Source organism: Dasypus novemcinctus, chromosome 21 (genome assembly GCF_030445035.2).
Source record: "Dasypus novemcinctus isolate mDasNov1 chromosome 21, mDasNov1.1.hap2, whole genome shotgun sequence".
Classification (NCBI taxonomy): domain Eukaryota; kingdom Metazoa; phylum Chordata; class Mammalia; order Cingulata; family Dasypodidae; genus Dasypus; species Dasypus novemcinctus.
This window is the reverse complement of record NC_080693.1, coordinates 66,089,074-66,096,551: the sequence shown is the minus strand read 5'-3', so window position 1 is coordinate 66,096,551 and position 7,478 is coordinate 66,089,074. Positions and strand designations below refer to the sequence as shown.

The window sequence follows — 7,478 nt, the reverse complement described above, 5'->3', positions numbered from 1 at the left end:
TTCAAAAAGAAAGAAAAAATTGCTGTTAAAGGTACACAAAAATAAAGCTTTTTGCCTTCTCTCCTGATTTTTCTCTTGCCTTGTCACAGTGTTTTTCATTTGCTATTCAAGATCATTCTAAGTAAATAGAAATTAAATATTTAAATAGGTTAGCATGAATTATACCATCCATCTTTATATTGTCCAATGCCAGTTTTATAGAGCATTAATTATACAATTTGCCTACCTGCACATGTGTTTTGTTTTTACCCGAGCAGTGGAAAGCTGCACAAAGCTAACTCAACTAGTTTTAGTTTTGTTTTTTCCCCTCTTTTTGAGGTACAGGGGTAGAGGGGTGGGGGGCAGGGGAGGCCGAGGGTTGAACCCAGGGCCTCATATGTGGAAAGGCAGCACTCAACCACTGAGCCACGTCAGCTCCCCTTCGTTTTTCTGTTTGTTGCTTTTTCAGGAGGCGTCGGTAACCCAACCTGGGAGCCCTGGTGTGGGAAATAGGCACTCAACCGCTTGAGCCACATCTACGCCCAACATAACTGTTCTGATTTCACTACTTGATTCATGCAGATTCTACCAATACTATCTTCAGCTTACCTATGGTAAAGAAAGACTGAAAAGAAAAGGAACTATGGGTTGCCCTTCTTCCTTTCCCCTCTGTGTCATCATTCTCACAAGTGGTTGGCTAATATAGAGAAGTAATATGAGTGAAAAAGGAAATTGATAGGGTACCTTAGGGTCCTTTGAGTATCTGAGAATGCCATTGCCTTCTTTCTGTGTTGGAAGTAAGGTCTGGTTAGAATGGAAAGTGCAGCCTCAGGAAGCTGTCAGCACCTGGGTTATCGGCTTACCTTGTACTCACTTCCAGTCTTGTTGAACTGCCAGGGAATCATGAGTCCGCCAGATTTCTGTGCTTTCTGGGCATCTCAAACATCATATATAAATGGAGTGACAAGGAATGGTGACATGATAATTGCATGTATCTCCTCTGCTCACGCACGTTTCACTGTCCCATCCGACAAGTTAAAAAATAACATTGTTAAGAATTTCAAGACAACAGCAGCGGAGTATTAAACCAAGCCTGGAGCCCTTCTAAGTTCAAGACCTTGTGTGATTGCAGAAATCACATGCCTATGAAGCCTGCCCTAGCGATGGAGTGGGAGTCACACCGTAATTTATGTAACCAGTCCAATACCAAAAGGCCTTTATGTCTTATTTTCCCCATATTTTGCTTACAAACAATGTTTGTGAAAAAACAAATAACCATGTATATACAGGGAATCAAAAAATTTGGCAGCAGGGGAAACACTTTATTTATTATACTTTTTATTTAATGTGCTCTGACATAATCTTAATTATATTCTCTGGTTGAGAGATTCAAGCCTTTCCCCCATGAGCAATTCTGTTGATAATGAATTAAACAGCTTTATATTTCCAGGCTTTCCAGAGAGTATGTCAAATTCCAGGGCATAACAGTACCTAGCACATAGTAGGTGCCTAATAAATGTTCGTAAAATGAATAAGTTACTCTAAGTGTAATTGCTGAATTAAAAAGCACAAGGGAAGGAAGCAGATTTGGCTCAACTGATAGAGCATTTGCCTATCAGTTGGTCCAGGTTCAAACCCAGGGCCTCCTGACCTGTGTGGTGAGCTGGCCCACACTCAGTGCTGATGTGCACAAAGAGTGCTGTGTCATGCAGGGGTGTTCCCTGCATAGGGAGCCCCATGCACAAGGAATGCGCCCCACAAGAGCCACCCTGCGCGAAAAAAGAGTAGTTGGCACAGGAGTGACGCTGCACACACAGAGAGCTGATGCAGCAAGATGACACAACAAAAAGAGACACAGATTCCCTGGTGCTGTCTGATGAGAATATGAGTGAACAGAGAACATATAGTGAATGGACACAGAGCGCAGACAATGGGGGGTGTGGTGTGGTGGGGGAAGGGGAGAGAAAAAAAGCAGAGGGGAGCTGATGGAGCTCAAGTTATTGAGCACCTGCTTCCCTCATGAGAGGTCCTGGGTTTGGTTTCAGGTGCCTCCTAAAAACAAAAAAACAAACAGCAAACAAATGAAAAAGACAGCTCACAGGTGCTGATGTGGCTCAGGGGTTGAGTACCAGCTTCTCACATACAAGGTCCCGGTTCAATCCCTGGCCCTGGGACTGGCAAGAAAAAAAAAAAGAGCATATGCATTTATAATTTTGATGGCTATTGCCTAATTACCCTCCACACATGTTGTAATAATTTATACTTTCACCAGCAATTTGTAAAATTGCCCATTTCCTCAATCCTCTTGCCAACACTGTATATTAGCAAACGTTATTTATCTTTGTGATCTTAGATGAAAAAAAAGTATCTGTGATTTTTAAGATTTATTTATTTATCCCCCCTTTCCCCCCATTGTCTGTTCTCTGTGTCCATTCACAGTATGTTCTTCTGTGTCCACTTGTATTCTCATCAGGCGGCACTGGGGAATCTGTGTCTCTTATTATTTTTATTTTTGTTTCCCCTCCCCCCTTGCGGCTTGCTTGCTGTCTGCTCTGTGTGTCCATTTGCTGAAGGCTCTTCTGTGTTCTCGCTTGTCTCCCTTCTTTTTGTTGCGTCACCTTGCTGAGTTGGCTCTCTCTGGTGTCTGCAGGCTGGGCAGTGCTCTGCAGTGTGTGGGTGAGCCTGCCTTCACAAGGAGGCCCCAGGACACAAAACGAGGGCCTCCCATATGGTAGAAGGGAGTTCATCTGATTGAGCCACAGCTGCTTCCCCTCTGTGTCTCTTTTTGTTGTGTCATCTTGCTGTGTCAGCTCTCTGTGTGTGGCACCACTCCTGGGAGGGCTGCAATTTTGCACGGGGCTCTCCTTGCACAGGGGCCACTCCTTGCACAGGGGGCATCCTTATGCAGGGGCATCCCTTCTTGGGCCGGCACTCCTTGCATGCAGCAGCACTGTGCATGGGCCAGCTCACCACATGAGCCAGGAGGCCCTGGGTATTGAACCCTTGTACCTCCTATATGGTAGGCGGATGCTCTATCTGTTGAGCCACAATTGATTTTCTCAGTGAGGTTTCAAATGCATATCTTTTAGTCAAGTTGAACATCTTTTATTCAAGAACCATTCATATTTTCCTTTTTGTGAAATTCCATCATATCCTTTATACATTTTTTCTTTTAAAAACACTTCTATTTAGCATTTTATCACAAAATATACATACAGAAAAGCATATACAACTTTTTACAGTTAATTTCAATAAATAGTTACAGAGCAAACAAAACATGCCCCTTAGAACATCCCCCACTACATGCCTACCCCTTCGATTTCAGGACTGGTCAAACATGAACCTCTCTGCCTCTACTGGTTCTCCTGACTTTTAGGGAGTTCACTTCCTTGCTCTTTCTTATAATTTTACAATTTATCTATGCATCCCTAAATAATCTAGTTTTAGTTTTGCCTGCTTTTGAACTTTATGTAATGGAAACATACTATATGCATACATTTTTGTATCTTGCTTTATTGTGTGTGGTCAATATGACCTTTGTAAAAAATTCATCCATGTTATTGAATCTATCCATAGCTTGTTAATTTTCTTTGTACAAATATATCAAAATTTATCCATTTTATGCTCGGTAGACATTTGGGATAGTTCCAGTTTTGCACAATAAGGAAAAACACTGCTATGAATATTCTTCTACAGTAATCCTGATATTTTTATTAAAACTATGCATTTCTTTAGAATATGTATCAAGTAGTGGGACTGCTGGAATGTAGGATATCAACATCTTAAATTTTATCAGATTATATCAAAATCCTTTCTAAAGTGGCTGTACCAGTTTACACTCCCACCTGTATAAAAGGATTTGTTGGTCTGTATTGATTTGTAGGAGGTCTTTACATACAACGTTATGGAAATTATCCCTTTTCAGTACTTTGTAATATGAGTAACAAAACTTTTTTTGTTTCAGTTTTGTTCTTTTTTGAGCCTACAATCCCTTTAAAGAAGCATAGATGTTCTTTTCCCTTAGAGGAATGAAAATAGTATTCTAATTTTGAAGGCTTTAAATGAAAAACACGTATCTTGGGTTAATCTTATTGCTTTTAATTTGCATAAAACATGTCATTAATATGGATAATCATACCAGCATTTTCATGGAATGCCCTGGAATACTAGGTGCCAAATATAATGATTATTAAAAATTGTGTGTTTAGCTTGTGCCAGGCAGTGTTTTAAATCCATTATATAAAGAAACCTATTTAATTGGCACAATAATCCTAGGAGATAGGTATTATTTTTCACTTCATTTTACAGGTATATAAATAAGGAGCTGGACTGAAGTTGTTTTCTAAGTCTGATTTAAGCAGAATTAAAACTCATAAAAATTCATAACTGATAACGATGTTTTCTTTTTATAATTTGTTTTCCTTCTTGGGAATGAATGACACCTTCTCCTGGGCTCATTTTCCCATCATCTCAGATCTGAATCTCAAAGCTTTCTCTTTTTTCTTTCAAGGAAGACACATGTTTACAACTTTCTTCCAAATGCTCCTCATAATCTCTTGTCCTCTGTGTCCAAGGGATGTCAGACATTTGAAGGCAGGGCTGGGAACCAGCAAGCGCCTGGAGCCAGGGTGGAAGTGGGAGAGAGAGACAGGGATGAGGGGCGAAGGCACGGTCTCAGGCAGTTGTGGCTATGTGGAAGGTGGGTAGAGTGATTTCTTTAGGATAGAGCTTTTTTTTTTTTTTTTTAAAGATTTATTTATTTATTTAATTTCCCCTCCTCCCCTGGTTGTCTGTTCTCTGTGTCTATTGCTGCGTCTTGTTTCTTTGTCCGCTTCTGTTGTCATCAGGGGCACCGGAAGTGTGGGCGGTGCCATTCCTGGGCAGGCTGCTCTTTCTTTTCACGCTGGGCGGCTTTTCCTCACGGGTGCACTCCTTGCGCGTGGGGCTCCCCCACGCTGGGGACGCCCTTGCGTGGCACGGCACTCCTTGCGCGCATCAGCACTGCGCATGGCCAGCTCCACACGGGTCAAGGAGGCCCGGGGTTTGAACCGCGGACCTCCCATATGGTAGACGGACGCCCTAACCACTGGGCCAAAGTCCGTTTCCCAGGATAGAGTTTTTAAAATAGGTGGTATACAGACTCGGGAGGCCATGAGCTTGACTCAGAAAATAAACAAATGCCTTTATTTTTACTAAAGTCTAACGGAAAGTTAGCATTTCCTTTAGTTATGACTATAAACAATATATCACAGTAGTATTAGATGTAACAGTGATCTTATCGCCAATAGAAATCACAGATATGTTCATATTCATTACAGTTGTAGATATCATGAAATATTATTTGTGTTCAATTAATACCTCAAAATTGTGATAGTCATTTGAGTTACCATTAAATCTTATTTAATGAATTCATAAAAGCCCATATATTACTATATCATACTTCAAAAATGTTTTGATAACTCTATCTCGATATAATTGTTTTCCCTTTTTAAAAAATAATAACAAACTTTATTCCAAATTCAAAAAACAAAATAACAGACAAAAGGCATTCACCAAGCTATGGCAGTATTACTCCAAAAAAGTTCTGTCCAGGTATCCCATCTAATCCCAACAACAAACATAATTGTTTTCCTTTGAATTCCTTTAAAAACATTTAAAAACATTATTGTGAGGGAAGCAGACATGGCTTAACTGATAGAATGTCAGCCTACGATATAGAGGTCCAGGGTTTGATCCCCAGGGTCTCCTGAATCGTGTGGTGAGCTGGCCCTCGTGCACTGCTGCTGCGCAAGGAGTGCCGTGCAATGTAGAGGTGCCCCTGCATAGGGCTGCCCCATGCGCAAGGAGTGCACCCTGCAAGGAGAGCCACCCGGCGTGAAAAAAGCACAGCCCACCCAGGAGCGGTGCTGCACACACAGAGAGCTGACCCAGCAAGATGACACAACAAAAAAGAGACGCAGTTTCCTGGTGCCGCCTGAGAATGCAAGCAGATGCAGAAGAACACACAACGAATGGACACAGGGAGCAGAAAAAAGGGGGGCGGGGGGAGGAGAAAGGGAGATAAATAAATAAAATAAAACGTTTAAAACAAACAAAAAACATTACTGTGAGATGGGATCCATATGCTTCACCAGAAGGGATCCATAGCATGGAAAAAAGTTAAAACCCCCAGATTTATGGTTTTTTCTTGGCTTTCATTGTTCTTGTCACATAGTTACCAGGCCTAAAGAGAGTGCCCAAAGTGAGCCACAGCCTGTGAGGCTTTCATGGATTTATTATCGTATTTTTCGGTAGAACTTCCCTCCCTTAACTCTCGCGATTTTTCAGTATTGTTTCTTTTACCTGACTGACCCTCTGATTCTTTCATCCTCCCGACTTTAAAAGCAAGTGTCTCTCCACTTCTTCAGAGAGTTTATCCTAAGGCCTAAAGCATGTCATCGACCACCATAGTTAGGTAGAGAACCCTAAATCTTTTTTGATCCAGTTTGTTGACCCTCTCATAATTTTCATAGCCCCAAAGGCCTCTGGGACACCTCTATTTGGTTTTACCACTAGTATCTCAAAAAGCACATATTAAAAACTAAGATTCCTCTCCCAAATCTGCATGTTGTCCCAATTTTCCTGGACAACCATCTTCCCTACATCCCTAGTTTTGCGGCTTTAGAATTACTTGAAAATTTAAATCAATTAATTTTTTTAAATTGGTAGTTTTTGTGAATGGTACAAAAATCAAAAGATACAAAAGGATATATAAGGTGATATGTGAGATGTCTTTTTCCCAGCTGGTCTCCCTGGCACTCAGTTCCCCACTTAGGAGGTGACCATTATTATCAGCGCTTAGAGTGATTTATTTCTTTTTACGTGGACTAAATCTCAAGTTCTCTGTTTTTGAAATATGTGCCCTTTTTCTTTAGACCCTCATGACCTTATATCTGGTTGACTACACAGATGTACACACACACACATATATATATTTATCCATACCTCTCTATATATTATGTGTGTATACATTTATATACATATATTAAATGTCCCCCATGGCCTTCCGGCCTCGAGTTTTCATCACGTCGCTTCCTGGATGAAGAACCTACAAGGGGTGGGGAATAGGGACTGGGGGTGATGGATTAGAGGAACTGAAGGGGACTTAGGTGGGGGTTCCGATTGGTCGACTGGTGGGAAGCGCTGCCACGATTCCTTCAGTCTATTCCTTCCACCTCAGGCCCCCTTCCAGTTCCTTCGTCCAAACGCCTCTCGTTTCCAAGGGCCGAGACAGAGACAGAGACACCGAGATACAGAGATAGGGACGCCGAGGCACCAGCATCCCTCTCCCCCTTCCGAACCGCCCCGCCGCTCTGATGGACACCCGCCATCAGCCAATAGTACCTACGATGGCCTCCGGAAGGGCCAATGAGAGACGGAGGAGGGCGGAAGAGTTTCCGCCCCCATTTCTAGGCTTGGTTGAGCCGTGCAGGTAGGTTCGGGGCTGGGGGAGCTGCCGT

The 7,478-nt window shown here is 42.1% G+C and overlaps 1 protein-coding gene across 2 annotated transcripts in view; it reads left to right on the top strand.

Moving 5' to 3' along the window:
• Nucleotides 1-7,384: 7,384 nt before the first annotated feature.
• KANSL1 (KAT8 regulatory NSL complex subunit 1) overlaps nt 7,385-7,478 on the top strand; it is a 201,180-nt gene continuing 201,086 nt past the window's right edge. For both annotated transcript variants that reach the window (XM_058284440.2, XM_004447124.4), the window contains exon 1: nt 7,385-7,450. The gene's annotated coding sequence lies outside the window, so the exon portion shown is untranslated. The remainder of the gene's footprint in view (nt 7,451-7,478) is intronic.